Source organism: Anas platyrhynchos, chromosome 4 (assembly GCF_047663525.1).
Source record: "Anas platyrhynchos isolate ZD024472 breed Pekin duck chromosome 4, IASCAAS_PekinDuck_T2T, whole genome shotgun sequence".
Lineage (NCBI taxonomy): Eukaryota > Metazoa > Chordata > Aves > Anseriformes > Anatidae > Anas > Anas platyrhynchos.
This window is the reverse complement of record NC_092590.1, coordinates 12,403,065-12,427,242: the sequence shown is the minus strand read 5'-3', so window position 1 is coordinate 12,427,242 and position 24,178 is coordinate 12,403,065. Positions and strand designations below refer to the sequence as shown.

Genomic DNA, 24,178 nt, shown 5'->3' with positions numbered 1-24,178 from the left:
CCAGTATAGTCTAAAACTTGATTCCGAACCTTAGTCTTTAGACAGAAGTACGAGTCGCTGCTCTTACTGCTCTCTGCTCTAACAGGTATGCCTTCGTATTTACATTTCCCATCAGCAAATGTGTGTTTTAAATCGTGGAGTGCAGGTTTCAAGTTGGCCTCCTAAGCTTGAGAACTGCCTGTGGCAGGGGGTTACACATGCCACATCCTCACCAAGGTCAGCAGAAAGACACCCGCTGATGGCAGTGGGTGGCTGAGCACCATTGCTGGCATTCTCCTTTATGGTGTTATTTTGCTGTTAGTTTAGATGGTTGCATGCTATGAGCATAACATTGCAGTTTCAGTTCCTAAAGGTCTGCCTTTCAGCCTTTGCAACAAGATGTATGAGGTGTAGAGTCAGTGAAGTTTTAGAAAGTAAGTTCAGTTTCACCATTTTTCTCCAAAAAAGAATGTTATTGATAACTGGACATCAAAATCTTCAATGGCCTTCATCTTCAAATTGATATTTTGCTTTAAATAGTTAGCCAAGTATTTGTACATGTTTTCTGTAATTTTAATGCTAAAATATTTATGCATGTAATGTCCTGTATGTTACCTGCAGAGCGTGTCTTCCAATTGTATTTGGATTTCATTTTTTTATGCCTTTAAGCTGCCTAGCAGTTTTTGTGTTTAGGTATTGAGCTTACGTTTCTTGAACATTGACTTAGATAAATGGGAATTAATGTTCCATAGAGTTTTTATAGCCTTTATTACATCTGCCTTCCTTAATTCCTACTTTTTTGACTTGAATGTTTTTTTGGCTGCATTTAACCACTTAGGTTTATTATAAATGTCATCATTTGCAATAAAAATTTAATATAGTGATTATTGCAAGGGCACAACAACAGATTGTCATTTATTTTGTCAACGGTGAAAGAAACTGCATGTAGTCTCAAGGCAGCAGCAGTGATGCAAATCTCAAAACAAAGCCTTACATTTTTAAAACAGCAGCAAACAAACAAAGCCTATGGATACAGTTATTCAGTGTGTATTTCTAGTGATCATAGGCATATGAATAATTACACTAAATGCTACTGCTACAAAGGAAAAGAAGGAAGGACGTGGTACCATGTGGAGAGAGCCTCAGGGCCATTTCTCACTTTTAGCTTCATACAGCTGCTAAGTGTGGGAATTCTGGTTCCCTTTTTGCACGACCATCCTTTGGTGCTTTTAAAATGTTTTCACAAATGTAAATACTGTCAGTAAGACTTTGCGTATGAAGACCACCTAGAGAACATCTTTTATGAGGGTCATAACATTGGCTGTGAGAGAATAAATTTGTTGATGGCTGAAAGGAGAGGAAAAAAATCAAACCACCTGCCATTCCTATGACAATTTCTAGCTCTGATAATAAAAAGATACACACAAATATGCATGCTCTGGATCTTAGGACAGAATAAACAACTTTAAGCAATTGGAGGTGGCAGAAACAGAGACCTAGGAAGCTGTTTCCATACTGCTATGAATTCTGAAATTATATGTGGATTTTAAATGCTTATAAAGCTGCAAATAAAGTTTCAAAAAAACTCTGAACTCCATTAAGTTTATTTTTAAAGGCTTTTATTCCAGTTGCCTTTAATCGTATTTATAGATGTCACATTCGTATAAAGTTCAGTAGTGCAAAGGAAATTCTCAGTAAAGACACCATCTGAATGTATACTCAAAGAATTTCCTATCCAATTTTCTTCCATTAGTCTATAGTCTATGTGCAGTTAAAAGCTACAATTAAAATGTCATCTGAGATAGGTGAGCATTGAGCTTGTTCGAGGCTTCGAGATTTGTGTCCAACAACTTCAGGAAAAAAAAAGAAAAAAAGAGAGAGAGAAAAGGATTATACAGTACTTCAAACATGATGCATGCTCCTATTTGGCTGCCAAAATTACCCTTGAAATTCTTATTTAAAATGATTGAGATTTACAGCACTTGTGTGTGCAGTGGACGAAGGGAAATGAAATTGTAATTGCAAACACTCATCAAAAGCTCCAGCTTTCAGTTAGCTTCAGTTAAAACACAGTTTATTATGAAGTGACACCGTGAAGTTGGCAGGATTTTGTCAAGTCTAAGCTGGAGCCAAATGAGCTACAGGTAGGAGGTTAAAGGCCCAATCCACACACCACTGAAGTCAATTGGAAATTTCCTATTGGCTCAAAAACTTTAACGCTAGCCAAAAGATGTTGATCGTGTGATGTCAAAATGTTTTTAAATTTTCAGCAATTATTATCCAGGACTGAAAGGAGCCTACGCTCCATCTTGAAAACTGGAAAACAAGAACCTCCCCCTGAACACCAGGCAGTACTTCTGTGCCATGTGGGTGATGGAGCACTGGCAAGGGTTGCCCCAAGAGCTTGTAGTGTCTCCTTCCTTGAAGGTCTTTAAAAGCCTCCTGGATGTGGGCCTGGGCAGCCTGCTCTGGGTGGCCCTGCTTAAGCAGGGGGTTTGGACCAGAGGCCATCCTTAACCATTCTGTGAATATTGGAGCTGAAAATCCCACTTCTGCATGTGGAATTCATTGTGTTGATCCCAGGTATTGGTAACTGAACATTTGGTGGTAAAAAGAGTTGAGCAACATCTGTACACTGAGTCCGTGTCATCAGTATTTGTCAATACATCTGTGCCCAGCCTCATGGCCGCAAGTAATATGAATTTGAACCAGGGCAGATGTGAGAATTGATTCGCATTTTTGTTGGCTTTTCCGGATCACACGATGAGGTTTTTATAGCAGCCTTGTACCAGCTGCAGGAAGAAGGATGATACCTGATCTGGCATAAACTCTAGCAAGATAAAATTACTTTTTCAAAAAATTTAAAATGTGTTTGTAGCATCCGAATGACTTTGCACCAGCTCTGCTTTCTTGTATTATGAGGCTTCTCTACCATTGTAGGGTACTGGGCAGCATGAAACTGCAGTTAGCATTTCAGAGAACCACAGCTTATGATTATTTTTATTACAGACTAAATATCAGTTTGATTAATATTAAGTATTTGAACAGTATTGAAGTAAATCAGACTTATCTGACAGCTAGTAGTTGTCAGAGTACAGTTTTGAGATATTTTCTTCTTGTTGCAGGAAGGGTTGTTATGCTCACTTCTTAATGATGGGCAGCTTTCTTTTCTCCCTTCCCACAACCTCTCCTCCAACACCAAACTTGTCCTCTTACTTGTCATGTCTATTTGTGATTTAATCATTTTTCATAAACAGAAGTTACAGTATCAGCTAAAATGATACTTTTAAAATGGGAATTTATCAGCATTCTGTGGCATGATCTGTTATTTTTATATGTATATTTTATATATTTATTTTATATATTCATTAATATAACTGGTGTCATGGTAGAATGCAACTCAGACTCTGGAACTTGTAGCTGAACATGGTGAAAGACAAATGTCTTAGTGTGTAATTGGACAGGGAGTACTGGACTTAATGAAGTACATGTTTGTGGAATTGCATCCTCAAAACAGATGTTGATGCAGTAATATTTCACATTAGGAAATGCTATTAAAAAAGGGTTAAAAGTTTTCTCCTTTGCTTTTGTTTCATATTTTAATATTAGTGTTTTCAAATTTCAGTAAGTTTGTGGGCTGCTTGTAGTAGATGTGGGATTGGTGAAGTTTGTTGAAGGGGAATGCAGAAAGATCAAAACAGTTTAACTCTAAGAAAAAAGGTGATCACCTGGGAAATATGTTGGAATTGCCAATTTGGGGAGAAAGAGGAAAATTGAGAGGAGAAAATAATTGTCATGTTTCAATCATATGTGCATAGGCACACGTATTTATTCCACATTACAGTCGAGGGTACAGTGTACAGAGAAAATCCTATGCAGATTTTAGTAAGTGATCCCTGCGATGTGAGATAGAGGAGATGAAAAGCTCTGGTAAAATGCCAGTCTGTTTTATTTGTCCTAGAGATAAAACAGCGTTTTCGCATCTCAGTTTTATAACATGCTATCAATAAATACATGGGAAGCAAGGTCTCCATACAGGCTGCAGCAGTGTCAAGAATTTCAGAGTGTAGTCTTGGTTTGACTCTGAACTTGAAGCCCTTGCTCAGGTAACAGTCTGATAACAGTCATCATTTATATTTACAAATTTGGCAGCACCAAATAATCACCAGTGACAATTTTCATCAAAGAAATACAGGCCAAGCATATGGATTTAAAGCAATTTATAGAGCATATTTGTCTACTTTGGACCCTTTTATTCACCAAGTAACTACTCATGAAGGGTTTTGTATAACTGCTTTTTACAGCTTTACTGACTGTTGCCCATAAACATGAATCAGATTATGGGAGAGGATTTTGCAGGCTCTATTGACAGTATGACCACAAGTAGGCAACGGCAGTGTTGGAGCAGGGGAATTTGATGGATAAGATAAACCCTGTATAAACTAACAAGCATATCCCTTGGCTGGATGGAAGAAGAGGACGGCTGTAAGGTCACGTTAAAGTTCTGAATTGTTTAGGAAAGCTTATGTCTTCCAGCTGGGAAACTTCACACAGACAGTTCAGAATATACCAAAGTTTGTGTTTAACAGAAACACAGAGAGTCAACCTAGGTAATTTTATCTGCCGTGTTCCCTTGAGCCAGCCCTTCGGAAAGGAGAGTAAGATCTGTCATTAGTCATTGTTGCCTCTTGTGAGCTATTAATTTATTATACTCTTTTATGTCTGTATGTATTTTTGTAAATAGTGCTTAGATTAAAGTTAAGTGTATGTATTTGTAAAACCAGATGGATTGGACTTTCAGGGAAAGTCGAGCTTTCTGCCTCTTCGTAAGGCTGGTACCATTCATACTTGTGTAAAACATCTCCCCTTCCCTGCCATCTGTGACAGGTTTGGTAGACTTAGAAACAAGACTAATAGCTGATGATAAGAGCAAGCTGCAGAAACTCGTATTCCATTTTTTCTCATTTTTATTAACAACGCCACAGCCCGTGTCTGCTGGATGCCTTCAGTAACTTGGTAGAACTTCATATACCTCCCTCTGTACTTGCCAAGGGCTTTTGAGGGTGCTGACGTGGTGTTGCGCCCTGGTGCTGTGTGTACACGGCTATGGAGTGGTCAGGAGAGAGGTGTGTAAGAACTCCTGGCAAACCCTTCAAGGTAACATGCGCATTTAGCATTGTTGCCTTATTAAATGTGCTTCCAGCTTTTGATCCCAACAGAGAGGGGCTTTGTGTTGATGTGGACAGGAGCCTTGCAAACAGGTAATCGGGTTCTCAGCCTGGTGGAGTCGTGTCCTCATTGCAGCGAGCTGAGCTGGGGTACAGGGCACCTCGCTGTGGGCACATAGGCAGTTTTACTGTTTTTGAAGTCTTGGGTTCAGTCAAAAATGGGGGAGAGAGAGGAAGGGGAAATGCCAGGAAATCTCACTGTGGATTCTGGTATTTTTCAGTGGCTCCAGGCAAGCAAGGTGATGACATGAAATTAGGATGCATATTTAAGTTAGTGTTTTGGCTAGGTTAACAAGGCAAAGATAATAATTAGATAAACTTCTGTTTTAATTTCTCTTTTAGTTTCTCATTAGGTTTTGCCTTTGGGTATAGTCAGCTGCGGCATGACTTTACACTTTATCACCTTGAAAAGAGGATGTTGTAATCTGGATGCAGGCTTTGGCAAGAATAGCCTTCCCGGAGAGAAGGCGCTCTGGGAAGGATGGATCCTGTAAAAGGGACCTCCAGAAGTGAAACAGACCTGCAGAAAACTTGGCCTGATAATAGAGTGTTATTCCTTGCATGCTGCCTGTTAAATCCTGACTGTAGTCTGAGCTACGGATTTTCTTTGGACATTAACTTTTTCCCTCTAGATGTTGTTTAGCCAATGTTTTGCCTGACAAGGAGGGACAGCAGAGGTGTCACAGTTTAGAGGTGTCTTGGTGATTTCTGTGGTGGTTCTGTAAGCAGAAGGGTGCAAACTTGTGAGAAAGAAGATGGAGCTTTGAGAAAGCATACTTGGAGCTGAAAAGGGGGCTTGAAGCACACACAAAGATGCTCTGGCATTGCTAGAAGGTGTTTGATGGGTGACCTTCACTGAACTGCCATTGCAGCAGCTGGGGTTCCCTTCTGTTCCGTAAGGTAATGAGTTACCAGAAAGGTTTTTTACCCTTTCTTAATTAAAAGAAAAGCTTATTTGAGTGCTAGTTGCAATATTGCTACTAAGGCCTCTTTACCCATTTCTCTTCTCATTTCTGAATGGCTTTTTTTGCGTGCCCAAAATGGACGACCCTGGTGCCTTCAGTGCAAGGTGAAGAAAATAAGCCCATTAGGCACACAGGGGAGATGGTTATTTTCCCTCTTGTCCTCTCATTTGTGCTACCACGAGTGAGGCTCGTCTGTTGCCTCTCAGGCCCCTTGTCATCATAGGTATCTGAAGGCTGAAAGGTGACATCTGGAAACCTGTGAATCTTGCTCTATTTGCTCTGTCTGTGAGCATATGGCTTCACGGCCAGTGGTGGCTCCTGCTGCTGTTGGTCCAGCCGATCTTCTCCGGTGCCACACGGAGAGCTTTCCTGCCTGGAGCCAGTGAGGCTGCTGCGCTGAAACCGAAGAAATCTGAGAAGGAGAGACGTCCATCCTGCAAGTAACAGATGGGTACTGTTTTAAATACAGGGCAGAAAAATAATAATCATCGATTGCTAACTAACATGCAATGCTGGGAGAGAAGGGAGATTTTTTATTTAAGGTGAGAGGGTGTCTGAAGGGAAAAGAGGTAGAAAGAGATGAAAAAGAGAAAAGTTGATTGGGGCTTTTTCCTATCCTTCTTAATCACAGTCATATGTCAGGCTGCTTGAAATGGGGAGGGTGGGAGGGAGGGAGGGAGGGAGAGAGGGAGGGCTGCTGAAATCTGCAGCGTGCTGGAATTCGGCGAGTGCGCGGTGCGGTGTGGTAACTCCCGCAGCTCAGCGCTGCCCTGATGAATGGAGCCTTTCCAGAGCTGCCAAGCCTGAAGCGAATGTGGTCAGGGATTTATTACAAAATGTACCAAGCCTTGGCATGGGGCTAATTGCGTATAACAAGGAGCGTGCTGGAAACTCAGACCTGAAAGGTGACAAATGCAGAAAATATTCTGTATCTGATGCTGGTGAAAGAGGTTTTGTGTAAGGGAATGTCTGTATGTCTGTGCTTTTTGCTAATGAGCTCCCAAACATAACTGTGTTTTCTTGTTACTAGCTTGGTTAAGATAAATGTAGAGTTCTTGCTTTGGATATTTATTTCAGAGTCAGTGAAGAAAGAGTAGCCACTATACAGCTGCTGTGTTAACTGAAGTTCTCAAAGCAAATGGGTGGGAATTGTTTTCAAAGCATCCGATGTACCTATCCAAGGAGATTGTAGAAAGTTTTGTGGCTGGATAGCAAGAAAATACTGAAGCTGAGAGTTGGATTATAAAGTTTCCAGAGACAGCCAAAGTGTGAAGCATTGGTCTTGGTGATAATATTATGTTCAGTATGCTCAGGGGCTGGGGACCAAATCGTATAGCATGACTGGTTCTAAAGTTTGTTAGATCTAAAGCATCTGCATCCCTGAATGCCTAATGTACAGATCTAATGTATAGACCTATGCTATGGTGGCATTTAATGCAGTGGAAAACATCTTGCTCCTTGTTAAGGCTTCTTCCTGTTCTAGGTTTCTACAGTAGCTGTATTCTTAAATCTTGTACTGGTCTTTGGCATGAGGTAAAATTTAGCTTTCTGGACTTGCCAAGATAAAGAATGCTGCTAGTGACATTGATAGCTGTCGGAGTGTCCAAATGGGTATTGTCAAAAATCAGAGGTACTTAAGGAAGGGTGAATTGCCTAGATTGTATGATAGTCAGTTAAGTTTTGTATCCATCCTAAAAAGCAATGTGGTGTTTAAAACAAAACAAAACAACCAAAAAAAAAAAAAAACACTAAAATTTTATGCTAATATTGTTTCTTGTTGAATTGGCAGCACCTTTCTTAAAGGGAAGCTGCTTTCAAGATGGTATTTCAGCCAGAAGACAAATGTCAATCTTCTTTTCAGGACATCTATTCTTAGGCATGTCTAAAAATCTTCCTTATCTAAACGATAGGCTCTGAAAGCAGGTTAGCTCATCTGAGCCTCTTCTGGTGGTGCAAGATCTGCTGTGCAGGGAACTATCAGGAAACTACCCGCATAGAACTGCACTCATCTCAATTTAGCTGTGCCCAATGATGTGCAACAGTTTGAGACTGTAACCACGGCCGTGGTGTTGGTTTGTGGAACTGCTCTGAACCTTGTGAGTCTGTGGTAGTTGAGTCCTGTTGAGTTTACCTTAGCTTTTTCCACCCACAATAGTCTTTATTGTATTGTGCTCTTGCCAGTGGCATGAGGGGAGGAAGCAATGAGAATCCAACAAAGTAAAACAGAGCTCCTTAGTCTCTGCAATTCTCTAAAGTTGTCAAAGTCCCTTTTCTTCGCTGTTTTTTTTAAATAAATTTCTACTCAGAGCTCAATTTTTCAGTGTCAGTATTGAGAGGTTGTATTGTCCTGATTGATGGGGGATGGGAAAGCAAGTGTTTTTTGAAAGCTGGTCAGATCAATGCAACAAACAGTACCTCTTGGTCTTGACACTGCTTCAGTCTTTGTATGCTGTCAGTACCTGCCTCCTCTGGTGCATGAAGAAAGTGGGTCCTGAGCTCCTGAAAATAACTGATTGTCCCCTATCTGCATCAAAAAGTCCCTGATTTATCTCAGTGGTATACCTCATGTTTTCAGAAGTTTTTTTGTTTGGTTGTTTGTTGTTTTTTTGTTTTGTTTGGTTTGGTTTGGTTTGGTTGTTTGTTTTTTGTTTAATTCAAAGAGCCTGATTTAAAAAGAAAAAATAGTAGAAACGTGTTATGCAATTTTAACAGTTTTCTACCCTTGTTTTCAAGGGAGTCCTTGGAGCAGGAGGGGAAAATGCATAGTAGGAACATAGTGGTCATTTGTGATTTGATAATACTTGCACATTTTATAGCACAACAGTGAGATGAATCTTTGGTAGTTCCACAGTCAACAAGTCAGTCCTTCAGACAAATTATATCAGTGTAGCACCGTACTATTCTGAATTTGAACATGTTAAGTGCAGAAAAGGAAAGGAAAGATTTGCAAATGAAACAACAGCAAAAAAGCACAAGAAAGCAGAAAATAAGCATGCTATGCACATTCACTTCTGCTTTTCTGAAAAGCTTTTATATGGTATATAAACTGGCATGGTATATAAAAAAGGCACTCAGCTCAACTGAGTGGATCATAGCATGCTGGTAATAATATAGTAAATGCTGAAACAAGCATGATATGGCGTGTAGAATAAATGTTATAAGTTTGCCCCAGTACAGAGGTTTTTAAAATGAGGAATAGGTTATACCTATCAATGCTTTTAATTATTTAAACAATCAGAAACACTGCTGTTGGTATAAATATAACAAAGTCATAGTTCCTCCCAAAAACTATTCTTCCTGACCTTAGCAGCATTACACAGATTGCATTTTCATGAAGATAAGCAGTTCTTGAATCATTTCCTAAATCTGTGAAGTCCAAGCAGTACTTGTTTTCTATGGCATAGAACACATATACGCTCTATTTTACCTGCATTGTGCACAAGATGTCTTTTAGGTGTTTTGTAGCATGCTAGAAATAAAATGATATCGAAATAGTGATGTAAGTTTTGTAAAGATGCAACCAGTTAGATTTGATCATGTACAGGGTTGCATCTGAAAGACTGAGTAAGATAAGAAGGGGAAAGGACCATAAAACGAGAGATTCACTCGATGTTTCTAGAGCGTTCAATGCTCCTTAGCAAAAGTACTTCCATTTATGCAAGTTACAGGAGTTTTTGTACCCATTACCGTGTCTAGATCATTACTAGCCTGATCCTCCTGTTGTTGAAGTTAGCAGGAAATTTCTGCTTGATTTTCATGGAGCTGAAGTAGGATGTAAGTGAGGGATGGTGCTGAAGGAAGAAAAACAAATGCTACCATAAATCAACTTTGTTTGCACAGACATAATGGTGGTGCACAGCAGACAGTAAGGTTTTCTGATCTTGGCAGCGTTCCTTCTTGCTGCCTTTCTAGCAGGCCTCACCCTACCAGGTGAGAATGCCGAATCTTGCAGTCCTGCCTTTCCCTAGATGAACGTATGAAATGGGATATCCTGCAGAAGACAAGCTGACATCTTCGAACTAATTTTTTGATAAGCAGTAGCCAAGTGCATCCCTCTGTTTTCCTTTTTGCAGCGTAAGACTTGAATTTTAGAAGGATTCATAAAAGCCACAGTTTTCTCTCTGAGGACATTCTCCAATTTTGAGTCTTCCGCTGAGGAAAGGGTTTTCCTCCTCAGTTCATGGTCCTAATAAGCGCGTAAAAAGGAGCAATGCATAAGTAATGCTGTGACCCAAGCCAAAAATAATAATGAACAGGAGTTTCGTCATGGACTTGCTATCAGAAGAGTAGTAATAGGTTTATTGCTTGCGGACAGTGTAAAATTTGAGAGATTCATCAAACAACTTTCCCACAGTGTTCTGGGACAGATGAATGTGCATCAGGAGCGTATAAAGGTGCAGGTAAAGACTGCAGCGAGATGAAATGGGTGCATGGGATAGATGGCTGTTGGGTGTCTGAGACAAAAGTAAGGGATATTTCTGTCCCAGCATTAGTTATGTGCCCATGTTAAGGAACACTGAAGACTGAAACATTTAAATCCCTTTTGGGGATGTTACTGTTGCTGCAAGTTCATAGATAATTTCAAGTATATGTGTGATACTCTGCACCAAAACCAGATATGCTGACTTTGGCCCAAAAATATTGTGAAAGTTGTGTTAGAAAGAATAGGTGACTAGCTGACTCATTGTACAGCTTTCTTTGTTTGTTTTTTTTAAAGATGGTTTTGCAAATATACTGATTATTGCTTCATAGTTTAAGAATCTTAAATGTGAATTTCAAATGAAAAGTTAGCAGTGTGTAATATGAGCAACACAAAGTAGTTCTTTGACACTACATTAACAGACTAGGAGCATAAAAATAAACATTTAGTAAAGCTAAAAGCTCTGGAAAAGTGGTTTCTGTTACAGATACCTCTTAAGAAGCATCTTTTTTAATGTAAAATCAAATTACCAGTGTCATACGTGTGAATATTTAATTTAGTCAGGAATCAATCTACATGGGACCATGGCTAGAGTGGCCACATATGCTAGGTTTATGTAGTGGTCAGGGATTGTGTTGGGTCTGTATGACTACCTGTAAGATGTGGGGCTCACAGTGACTGTAGGATCGCAGGCTTCCAGCTAGGTTGACATTAGCTGTTCAGGATGAGAGGCTGTCAGCTTGGGAAGTGCTGATGGAGGAAGTTAAATCTAAATAGCCATGCAGATTTGTCCTATTCAAACACATGGAGAGGGGAAAAAACTTTTAAGATGAAAAGAAACAACAACAAACCACAAATGTATGCTGTGCTAGGACAGTGCCTGCAGAGGGACCTGATTTTATTTTCTGATGTGGGCGATTAAAATCAGAAATTTATTTTCACAACTTTAGGAGGAGGCACTTGAAATAAATTTGACTTCTGCCACCTCAATAATTCTATGAAGCACACAAAACCAAGCAACAAAAGTCAAGGAACATGGAATGTGGCGTTTGAGGAAAGATGCCACGCACAAGAACTTCTCAGCTGTCCATCCCTTTACCAGAAGCCCACCTGTCTTCACGGGTTGCATGTTCAGGAGCTTCAGAATGAGAGGAAAAGACAGAATTTCAGAGCTGAAAGCTGCTCTGAGACAGTGCCCTACCTCATGGTGTGAAGGCTGTCTACCACCAGGTATCGCATTCCATCTGCTTGTCTATGGGTCGTAACAGGTACCAAATTTAAAGAACATCTTTGGAAGTGTGGGCTGAAACAGCTTTCTTGCTCTGTGCAATGTGTGCCAAGTGACGAGCAGAAGTGACAGCGGACCTGCTGGCATAAGTCTTTCTCTCCTAATTAAATCTGCACACTTAGCTGTCCTAGCTGAGTAAACAGCATTGTGGCAGGGCATGTGAAAACAGGGATTGTTTTCCTTTTTCATATTATTCATCATTTGTGTTGCTGTGCTTCTTAGAACTACTGCCTGAGGACCTCCACCATGCCCTGGGTGCTTGTAAAACAATGCAAAATCACAGTCCCTGCCCCGGGAGTGCTGGTAGGAAGTGTACTTCTTTGCTCTGTCTGCGGCGATGCCGGCAGTGATGTGCAAGCATTCAAGTAAGTGCAGACTGCCAGTTTGTGCTTCGCACTGTTTTGCGAGGAAAAGCTGGGTGAAGTTCAATGACCCATATTAGAGTCAGATAAATACCAGCTAATTCATTACAAACATTACTCCAGCTAAAAATGGGTTTGTTGGCCAGTTTTGCCTGAGCGCCAGATGATGATGCTGTAACAAAAACTGCCCTGGCAGCGCAGTTGGGCTCAGATGCAATTAACCATTTCTGCCCGCTTTCTGCAGCTCTGACAAATAGGGCTGGGAGCGTACAGCCCTGGTAATTTATTGCCAGCTGTTGGAGTGCAGCAGCTGCAGAGAACTGCAGGTTGTCACTGTGGGGGCTCGTCGTGTGGGCTGCCGTGGTTGGGACATGGCTTGGGGAGGCGGCTGGTGGGCAGAGCAGGGGTTAGAAATAACCTGCAGGTTGTGTTCTTTAGAGCCTTTATGTAAACACATCAGGAATGAAAACAACGTGTTTTTTTTCTTTTTCTTTTTTTTTTTTTTTTTATATATTTTTTGTTCAGAGACCTGTACAGCATCCAACCATAACATTCCAGGCTGGGCTACGCGCTCCAGCGTAGAAAGGCACTACAGTGTGGGAGATCAAGCCTGCGGGTCCAATTCACTGCTTGCTTTGTGTACAGCTCCAGCGTTTTACGTCAGCTGGACTGATGGTGTATTTTTGCACCGCGGCCATAAGGGATGGAAAAAGGAGGGGAAAAAAGGACAGTGATCATGGGGGGCAAAACAGATGTTATAATAGCAGCGAACTAGAATAACAATATTTGTCTTTAATTTGAATGATGGGGCCTTGGGTGTAAAAGAAAGTAACAATAATACAAAAAATCTATGCTTTTGGATTTTAAAAAAAGTGTCTTAAAATAGAAGTGTCTTAATCTGGAAAGAAGCAGTTTAATATTAACAGCCCACCTTTGTTTTACTAAGACTGGCACTTTACTCATCTTTGCACTGACTGAGGAATTTGACCATAAATATATATACTGATAGAAAACTACGTGAAACTATATCATTTTGTGAAACTTAAAGTTTTTATCTATGCAGTTCTTAAATCAGGTGTAAACGTGGTTATATGTGTTTTTGAGAAAGCAAAAAGTCTGAATTATATTTTTGAATAGAAGGGGTAAGGATTGGTCTGTAGGGCTTGGAGGATGTTCGCTTCATCCCTATGGGTCAGCACCTCTGTAAATTCATGCCAGATGTATGGGGCTTAGCGCAGAAGTGCTGTCTGGTGCCAGGGCACACTTGCTTTCAGAAAACCCCAATTATTGGCAAGGCAGAAGACCGCTACTCCTTACCTCACAAGGTGCTGATTCTTAGTGTGGTGCTAGATCAGGCCGTGTAATCCTTTCACTGCTTGTTGTGCTTGTGTTTTTTAAGACCCATGACTACCCTAGCTAGACATTGTCTCTGTCCTTCACCTTGCCTCTTTTGACCTAGAGAAGCTTGCTGATGGCCCCATTACACAGCTTTTTAAGACATTTGTGGCTGTGCATGAATCTTACACTCATCCTGCTGGTGTCTTACAAGGGTATAATTTCTTATGCAAGAGCTCCACTGAGCTGGAAAGGGTTGGTGCAGGATAGAAGACTACAGGCAAAGATCAACTTCTTGAAGATCGTCCCTTGGTTTAAGTAGTGTTTCATTGTCTTTGCTTTAGTTATTTTATTTATTTATTCATTTTGTAGGGGATTGTGATGGACAGGAGTAAAAAGTAGAGTTCAGTTCCCTAGGAGTCTGTCCCTTTTCACAGACTTTGGGGTTCAAGGTGAATGCTCCTTACTGGTTTCGTCCCAAAGAGAAAGGAATCTCAATTACATCTAGCTGTGGTGGGCTTTGGCCAGTTCCTTCATCATAGTTACAACCTAAGGGGCACATTCACAGGATGGTTGAGGTTGGAAGGGACCTCTGGAGGTCTTCTGGTCCAACCCCCCCCCCTTCAAGCAGGGCTACCTACAGCAGGCTGGACAGGACCATGTCCGTGTTCTCTGTCTCCTGCTCAGTCAAGAGGGACAGAAGGGTTTACGCCCTCTGGGCAGCTGGAAATGAAGGCAACCTTCAAAGTGGACAAATGTATTTTTGAAGGGGAAAAAAGAGAAGTGTGAGGAGCCATGCCTTAAGCTCTGTATTTTCATAGGCTGGGGGAAGGTAGAGAGTGAGGACCCACAGTGGGCTTCACGCAGGAGAAGCTGAAGGGCTCACCTGGGTAGAGAACTCTAATGGTGGAGGTGGGGGATGCTGTGCAGAGCTGTTATGCCTCACAGTGACTGAAGTTCCTTGCATTTATGCCTGTGTATGTAGCTGAATCATTAGTGTAACTTCCTGAAGCATCCCTTCTAATACCTGTCCTAATGCTGCAGTAAGCATAATAAACTGTAGGATATTTTGCAGAAGGTTAAACAGCGAGATTAGGGAAGAAAGAGCAAAACCATTCTTCTCCTTTCCACCCACCTCAACCCCTTGAGCAAAAATAAGTAAATAACGCTGATAATTTAATAGGAAAAAAAAAATCATGTTCCATTTAGTGTGTAAATGCTAAATGGAGGCTGTTATGTGGAATTGCGACTTGCTAACTGTGTACACAAATTAGGTGGGAAATGAGCTGTGATGTGCAGCCTTTATTTCAAAATGTTCACAGAATGTGACTGGTGACATTATTGGGTACTTGAGCTATTTTACTTTGTTTTAAGAAACATTAGCTGTTAATAAGTCCCATTTTCTGTTACCATTTTCTCTTCTAAGCAGATACTAATGTATTGGTTTTGGTCATGTTTGAGGAAAGCTAAATTTCAGCTGCCATAACTATGTTAAGTCTGCAGCTCAGGAGTGCTGCTATTGGCACGTGTTCTCAAAAGCTTATTAAGAGAAGAGTTTGCTGGAATCATTAGGTTTAATGAATAAAATCTTCATGGGATTTTGTGCAATTGGTAGATTGTCAAAATCTATATGAAATCTTTGAGAGATGTGAGAAACAGATTGTATGGCCTCAAATCAGAGCCACTCTTACAGAATTAGTTTGCTTTTCCTCCAGAGATTAACACTTAGCAATTCTGGGCGAAATTTCAAGAACGAACTCTAACCTGTGCATTTTCCCTTTGCTTGTTTTTCTTAACCTGAAAACAGTCTTATGAGTGTTTGCAGTAAAATGCCAGAAAAAATAAAATAAAATTAAATAATCCATTTTCAAGCTTTAGGAACTACTCCTTTCAGTTTAATTTGAGAAAAAATCCAAAAATACCTCCTATGTTCAGGAGGCATTTGAAGGCATGCTTAAGTTCAACTGGTGCACCATCAGACTTGCATAGGTAGTCTCTGCTTTAGTTTCACGTCCCTGCCCTCCGTGATGCGTTTTTGTTCATACGTAGCACTCTTGGAACCTGTTCCTGAGTTAGCAGATGTGCTTCTGTTTACTATATAGCATGGGATAGGTCCCATAGCTGCTCTTTGTGGAGGAAAAAGACTTTGTCCTAGCACAAATAATTCACATTTACCACCCAAGTGCCTATCATATCTTCTAAGGTATCAAGGATAAAACTGGTAGATGAGAGAATGTCGCCTTTATTCTAAACCATCTACGCTCTTACAAAAATGGTGTTGATATAACCATGCGTAATATCTGTACACATTTAAAATCTGTTAACTGCAATTTAAGGGAGTCTTCAGGAAGCGCATGTCAAAATGCTGCACTGCTGAAACTTGAATATAGCAACCTGCAGGGTAACAGGATTGCAGCTGGGTGGGTTGCAGCATGAGATGGCATTCTGTGCGTGTGCATTTTGATATGAATATTGTTGGCGGCTCTGGCTGCTTATTATAGGCCCTGAAATGCTTGTAGGGGAGAAAAAAAGACTTGCTCTGTTAAAACTGCAGAAATTTGTCCTAGGCCTAAGGGCATGATAGGCTGGGCCAGGTGCCAACCTCAGTGCCAGGGAAAGGGACGGCAAAGTCACCAGGGCTGCAGCATGTCCCAGGGCACAGGGACCAGGCCTGGATGCTCAGTGGATCGTGGTCCTACAGTCTGTTTCAGCGCACTCCTGATGGTGTTTTGATGCAGGTTTAGATTGTCTTTATGGTAAGAGTAGTAGCAAAGTAATAACAAATGTACCAGTTGGATGTACTTTTTAAACAGTTGCCCTCGATTCCCATCCTTCTGTCTCGACTGTTCAGGTGATGCATACAGGTTGTGCCTGATTTGAAGAAGTCTGTCAAGTGTGTTGAGATTGTGCTGAGAAAAGGTATGTCTTAACAGTCTGTCACCACACAAGGGCTGAGAAATACAGAAAACATACATACAGACTCTCAGCTGAATTATTTTGGTTGTTATTTATTAAGATGCTCTTGTGGCTGTAAAGATATGCAGCTTCCTTTTCATGAGTGTCTTCTATCCTGCTTGTTTTACACTAGCTTTTTGAGATATGGTTGTCCTTTCATCAGCCTCAAGTGTGTGTTTTTCAGTGTTGCACGATCTCCTAGTGTATAAGAAGTTGACTAGAAAATCATAGTATAAGCTACTGTGAACCTCATTTTTCTGGTTTTGTTACCCTCCCAGACAGAACTCAGTTTCTGATGGTCCTGTACATCCTGGATAGATAATGGTATTTATGGTATTTTAGTGTTAATCTAGATTTTGCCTTGAAAATAAAAGCTATGAATGAAATTTGCATTTGAAGAATGCTTTTTTTTTTTTTTTTTTTTTTCTTGAGGCACCAACTGTTGAAATGGTTGTATATAGACATTTTCATGACATTGAAGGTATTTAAAGATTTACAGGAATGGAAAAAGATACTTTGCTAAAGCTTTCAGGAGACTGTGGAATTGAAACCTTGGCAAGTTGTAGTTTACCTGAACTGATTGTCTTAGCTATTGTGTTGATTATTTTTTTAAAATCCAGAGGAAGTCTAAGTTAAAACCAAGCCAAATTAATATTAGCTGTCTGAAATCTTTCCTAACTGTAAGATTTCTAATCTGATGGACTTGGAAAACATTTGTGTGGCTCATTCTCCTTTGACTCAGTAATACATATGTGCATGTTAGTTGGTTTTAGTAACATTTTTCCTTTGGACAATGAAAATGATTCAAAAGAAATGTTTGATAAAACTGAGCAATTGTAAAAGCTTAATTGGATTCAAAACTAGTATGTCTTCAATTAGAGTCATCTGTTTGTGCTTTCTTTTTTTCCCACTCCTAGAATATATAATCCTTTTTAACCTACATTTTTAATATAAGCCATACTGCCCTCCGCAGAGAATCCTGTTTGCTTGTAGGTAATAAGAGGTCCACAAATGCTCTTTTTTTTGGGGAAAAAAAAAATATTCTGCCTCATTTCCTCTGCTCGTGGCTGCTTGGTACTACAGAGCAACTCTGAGTGGATGATGGGCTGGCGGTGGCAGGGACTGGATGCTCCTCAACCCCCTGCTCTCTCTACAAAGCCGGGCGTGTGTCTGAAGGGCAGCCTTGCCTGAAAAACTTGTAATGTGCTTCAAGTTTAGCAAATGGAAATCCTTCCAGAGTAGAAGACGGTGTTTCTCAAGTGAGATAAAGTTCTTTCTGAAACTTGGCACCAGCGGTAAACAGCAGCTGAAAACCTCCTGGGTCCCTTGCTCTCATTTTCTAGCTGCCTCGTGCTGCAGCAGATAGACGACTTCAAACACTCGCTTTAGACACTTTATATCTCGGCCTCTGGTGGGATCGTGCTGATGCAAATCAGACACGAGACCTTTCATCTGGAAAGGCCTGTTGTGAAGGTGTGTGGGGACGGTAATTGCAAGTGGTTTAATTAGTGCAGCTGGCAGTGTGCCAGCTGAACTGTACCGGGGCTTGAGAGGGAGCGAGAGCGCAGCTTTTAATTTAGAACGATTACAATGTGATTCTAGCATTTGTACCAGCTACATCAGCTTCCCACCCCAGTTTGGATCAATTAAGGACCCTGTGTTAGACTTTAACCTCTGAATGACCCCCTCGCTTTTAATACTGCATAATTGGTTACGCGCAGGCAAAGCGATGACTTCCAGTCTTTTGCTTTGGGATTATTTCGCTGGGAAGCGTGGGGCTGGAAGGAGCGTTTCATGTGAGGTGGCAGACCCTAGCTGTGGTAACTCTGAGACCCCCTGCACCAAAGGGGTTTTCTTATCCTCCAGGAGAGCCGGGATATTGAAGGCATATAGTAGGGGCAAGACTTCTTTCTCAATGGTGTGGGCTGCCTTGTTTGAAGTGGGTCGTCTGTAATGAAGGAATAATTTCATAGACAGCTGCAAGTTGGTGCAAACGTTATGCAATTCAGCAAGATAAGCTGTTCCAATAAAAAAAAAAAAAAAAAGACTTGAGGGCATTATTGTCTCCCTAGAGCTAGTATCAAATAAGAAAGTAAAACCATGAACAAGGTCAGACGTTTTTTTCTGCTTAGAGAGCTTGTTGAAATATTTTCTTGTCTGAATCTCTTACTCATCATGTCTCCAGCTAAGTGCATTAAGTTAGAAGTGGCACGTGAACAGCAAAACATGTAATTTCTTTTTCTAATGTCTCTGTGAGAAAGTCTTCCAACTTTGGAGATTGTATTCAACATGTCAACTGCAGTAAAACTGAGTAAAAAACGAGTAGCTGTTTATATCTTGTGTATTATTAGCTGGGTCTAGCAGTGCTTGTACACATATACTCCCCGCTCTCCTTTTCAACATGCTATCATTTCACCATGACTTCACTGCATTTCATCCTTTTTTTTTCTTTTGTTTAAGGAAAGATAATTCTTGTACCCTGTCTTTCTATTTGCCTTCTATCCTTTGAGAAGTAGCCGAGTTTTGGCATTTAGACCTTAAATCAAATGGATTGCAATTCCTAAAATTGGCCTGTTTCTACTAGCTACAGAGTCAGGATGGGAAGATTTAAAAATAAATAGGTTCAAACATGCATTGGAAAAGTCCAGTTCTGCCAATTTTGAGCACATTTTATGAGGAACTTGGTGCCCTCAAATCCCTCGACATCTATAACATTGAAATCAGTTAATCCTTTGTTGAACAGTGCACCAGAAGAATATATTAACTTTGGTGTAGAGAGGTTGTTGACGTTTCATCATTTGCAGACAAGCAGAAAACACAGGTAAGTTTATTTGGTGCTGTGAATTTGAGGCTAACACTCGTTAAAAACCAAAACAACTGTTTTTTCATAAAGTAACAACCAAATGTATTTTCTTTGGGCATTTCTGGATTATTCAGTTTTTACAGAACTAAGAGGCAGAATATTTAATGATGGCAGAGGTTGTTATTGGTAGAAAGGCTCTCCCAGAAGTGGACTTTGCATACTTCTTGTTTCTCGTCTGTGGTGTCTGTAATTTTTTCATTGTTTAGAGTTCTATATTTTCTTTTTCTATTAAAAAAAAATCTGCCCTCATATTTCATCAAGTATGACAGCTTATACACTGGGAACCATATATTTTGGTGCAAAAATCATAATCCATGCATTTAAAGCGATGAATTTTGTTAAATCAACATTTAGGAAAGTTGCTCAAAGCAGGAGGTCTTATTTAATATGTGAATTATAAACTGGGAGGTCTCTTTTCTGGTCCAAATATTTCGCAAACATATTTAATCCATAAGATTAAAAGGTGAAAATGAATTCTTTGTACATTGCTGAAACCTGAGAGCACAGTCATGGAGTGAAATTATCCAGAGTTCTGGCAGTCCCATGAATTCAATAATACACTTTTTGTAAAACCTTAATACAGTACCCTCTTTATCTTCAGTGTTTCCTCACAAGAGATTTCAATTTTCAATATGTATTGTTTCTCATAATTTGCGTCAAAGTAGAAAACCCTTACCTGATGTTTTGAACCAGAGAATTTCTTCAGTGTTGATACACTGAAAAAGTTCCTGAATGTGCCCATCTGATGGAGGAATATTGACAGACTAGATGAGGTGGCACCTGTAAAGCTGGTTTTATGGGAACTGCAGTGGTGGTGCATGGCACACAGAGCCAGTGAATGGTTTTCTAGGTTGAACATCTTCATGAGAAGATGACATGGGACAAAGACCTTTTCTGTAATCCTTAGCCTTCCTATAGCAAATTAAGATGTCATTTGTAGGAATGTATCCAAACGCAGGACTGTTATTTGATATCTTTGCTGCCCATTTCACATTTGCTCTGAATCCTTCACTGGTTTATACAGTGCTTTGTTTGCCTCTGGCTTTCCTTAGGTTAACTCTTTTCTGACATCAACTAGCAATATCGTCCTGTTGCTAGTCCTGGCCAAAGTACCGATATTATCACCTGCTATTTTATCTAGACTTTTGATGAAGTTCGTGTAGAAATCTGAATTAGTGAAGAAATAAATTGTTTGCTGTGTGAACCTTCAAGACTCTGTGAGGTCCTGTGTGCAAAAAAGGAAAGCAGGTTTTCATCAAATTCAGGAACCGAGAAGGAATATTTCATCTGATAAAAAGAGCAGTGTATGTATAAAGGCAGTGAGTACTTGAGCCCTAACTGTGCTTGTCAGTGAAACAGATTAGATGATGATAGCAGTTAGTCAAGCTCCTCATCTGTCACGGCTAGTGTAAATGTGGACTGTGAAGAAAAGGCCATATACTGCCTGCTCAGTAAAGGTCACGCTATTATTATATGAAGGATTGAGGTGACCTAGTCACGGGTCACCTAAGTTACTCAAAACCAAATCCAATTTTCAAGATACCTGGGCAGGCAATTTCTTCCTCGAGAATTGGAATATCAGCTGGTATCAAGCTTATTTAGGTGCATTTGAGTTTCTTTTTTTTTTTTTTCTCGGTCCTCACATATTTGTTCCTCATAGACCACCTTCATTACTAGTGTCAGTAGGAGATTCTGTCAGTGTCATACCAACTGGAAGGGATTTGGTATTTTGTTTCACACAGGGCAATGGTTTCAAATGTAAATACAGCTTCATTGACACTGCAGCTTTTCTGTATTTTTGGCAGGAGTTTGGTGTTGTTATTTCCATCGGTTCGTGACAAGGATGTTGTTACTCTTGTCCTAGAAGGTGAAATTTTGCTGTAATTTCTGAAGGTAACATTTCCAGCTCCCTGTGCAGGCAGTAGTGTTGAACAAACAGAAGCACAGCAAGCTTTGTTTTATTCAGCCTCTTGCCTGGCAAGCTGCTTATGCTGTGATCCAACAGGCTGTGTGCAAACTTTGTCAGACCCTGTGTTTTGTGTTTTTTTTTTTTTTTTTTTTTTTTGAAAGAAGGAAAAAAATGGAGTGCTCTAGCAACTGTGCTCTGACCTTCCTCTTCCATCTAGTTCTGTAATTTGTTCATACAGCTGAATTTCTTATGCCAGGCAATATTTGATTTCTGATGTCTTCTATCTAGCACAGGCTTTCCTGCCATTTTATGTTGCTACCTGTCTTTCAGTTTGTTTCTGAGGCCTTGCCCTGCTGTGTTTATCAGTAGTGCTTCTTTCCAAGCTGTTTCCAGTCCTTGAGTATAAAGAATTGAGTAAACTCTCCTTTCAGTGCTTGCTCATTTGCAAAGGTAATCCACTTTGCCTGAGACATGCTTGCTTTTTCTTAGCATATGATTAAATTTGACCCCAATGTCTTGCCTGAGATCAATTGCTCATTTTAGCTGTTTCTTTTTTTTTTTTTTTTTTCTTCTTCCCTCCCCCTAAACGTCTTGGGGATTTTTGTTGTTGTTGATTTTTCTCTGGTTTCATATCACTCATGCGCTACTAAAGCAAACTTGACATTCAGGCAGGATAATGTTATCAGTTTCGTGTTGTACTGTACTGGACACATGCTACTTTATTCTCCTCCTGTCAGCAAGAGCAAGTCAAGCGGTATTCAAGACAATACAGTAAGTGAAAGAGAAGAATGGCATGACTTTTACTTGTTTATTTCTATAAATAAAACCTTTTCACTGTTGAAGCAATGTTAATGTTAAATTTCTTTTGTAAAGATTAAGATTACAGCTGTTGCCTTTGGATCTCACCTTTTTAACTTTTTTTTTTTTTTTTTTTTTTTTGTGTGACAAATTAAGACAGGAAGGGTCTGCTGAAAAAGTTTTATGATCCTCCTGATCCTCCTGTATATCACAGGCTATTGCACTTTGTGCATTTACCCCGTGTTAAGTCAATAAATCATATGTAACTACCACAAATTTGTTCTTTGCCATTTTATATGTTCTGGAAAGACATCTGATTCCTAATCTGTTGGTACCAAGAGCTGAATTATCCAATGTTACTGCCTTTAGTAATTCAGACCATTAATTAATCATCCTTTCTTGAACTTCTATCTACAGTAATTTTTTTATGCCTCTCTCTGCTGAAGTAATGTTGGTGTCCCCTTCCAGTGGAGGTACAAGGAAGCTGCAGTATAGCCTGTTCTCAGAGCTTCTCTTCAAGTTCAACAGGTTGAACTTTTATTTGCCTACTAGGAATCTTTCTTTTATGTTCTCTCCAATTTTAAATTATCTTTTAAAGTTAAGTCACAATTTTAAACTGATTTTGATGTCAGTGCTGTTGTGTATAGAAATGCTTCAGCTTGGTGTTGGATACTACTGAGAACACATCAACGTGTTCTTGCAGAGCCTTGATACAGGTGCCACTAGTAGACCCCGCTTCTACATTGGTGATGACTCTGAGATCAGCCAGTCCTTTGAACGTGTCCTTATCGATTATTTTTAGCATGAATTTATAATCAGAATTTTGGTTAGTACAAAGCTAAATGCCTCACGAATATTGATGTAAATTTTTTTATAAGTCTTTATTTAATCAAATAAATGCATTATACGCAGAAAATGAAACCTGCTTAGTTTCACTAGATCTATTTTCCAGAAATCCATGCTGTCTGGCATTAATTTAATAACTGTTCTTTGGTTTTGTATCAGTTGAATACCCTGAAAATCTTTTCTTTTCGTCTGTATTGATCTCAGATTATAAACGGTCTCTAAGTTACTTGGGTTGTCTTTCTTTGAAGGTTGACACAATTATCATCTACCTTTTTGGGGGGCTGGGAATGTCTTTGGTATGATTTGCCTTATTACAACCTACCAATAGAGCAGAGATCTCTTTATCCAAGCCTTTTAGGATTTATGCTACCTTATTGACTGTGAAATGAACAAATGGTATCTCACTTTACTGTTGTCCCCACTTTCTGACCTGTGCATGCTCTTGGTCTTCTGCAGCTTGGCAATCCAGCTGGGAAGCAGGAAGTTCTACCTGCAACATGAAACAACCTCCACCACATCCAAAGCCCCCTAACCTACTTGCCTCTTTGCCCTCTCTTTTCCCAAATAGATTATAGCTTTCCTTGTTACTATCATGAGAATCATCCCAGTGGGTTTCAGTACAAGTAAGTAAACTTGAGGGAACGCAGGAGTAAATATTAACAGGTGTTTTTTCTAGATGAATATATGGCTACTTTCTTCTTCTAAGCTGGCTTTTCTCCAGGCAGTGAACACCAGCCATGAATGCTAATAACCAAAACCAAGTAATTTTCCAGAATATAATCTGTTTTTTACATTACAGACCAAGTCCAGTGGTACCTTCAGCAATAGTATGCTGACTCTAAACAGGTCATAAAACAGGGTTGAAAGTTGCAATTGGATGTGCAAGATCATTTTAGTTTGCAAGGTTTTAGGGCAGAAAGGAGAAAAGCTTAGGTTTATATGGTGATAGGAATTTTAGTGATACTGTTCTAGCCAGAATAGTCTAAAGATACAAAGAAGGAATGCTTGTAGGCAGAGGTAATGTATTTTTAGGCTCATCTTTTCCAGTTATCAGTGGACATAACTTAGATTGTGCCAGTTGCCCTTTAGATACCTATTCTCGCAAGTGTGCTTGAAAGATCATTTCTTATTTTTCAAGAGTATTGGCTTGTCTAATGCAAGATAGAACTGCTCCTGACAGGTCTGTCTCCTGGCATGCAGTCGTCATTCTTTCTTCTCTTGCACTCGTGC

General features: G+C 39.9%; 1 protein-coding gene across 4 annotated transcripts in view; it reads left to right on the top strand.

Annotated features, from left to right (window-relative positions):
- Positions 1 to 24,178, top strand: part of BMPR1B (bone morphogenetic protein receptor type 1B) — a 257,236-nt gene that overhangs the window by 65,772 nt on the left and 167,286 nt on the right. Inside the window, exon 1 of one of the 4 annotated variants that reach the window (XM_072037006.1) lies at positions 21,997 to 22,075. The exons of the other annotated variants lie outside the window; for them this stretch is intronic. The gene's annotated coding sequence lies outside the window, so the exon portion shown is untranslated. Of the gene's footprint in view, positions 1 to 21,996; positions 22,076 to 24,178 lie in introns of those variants that run through there. 4 annotated transcript variants of the gene reach the window in all.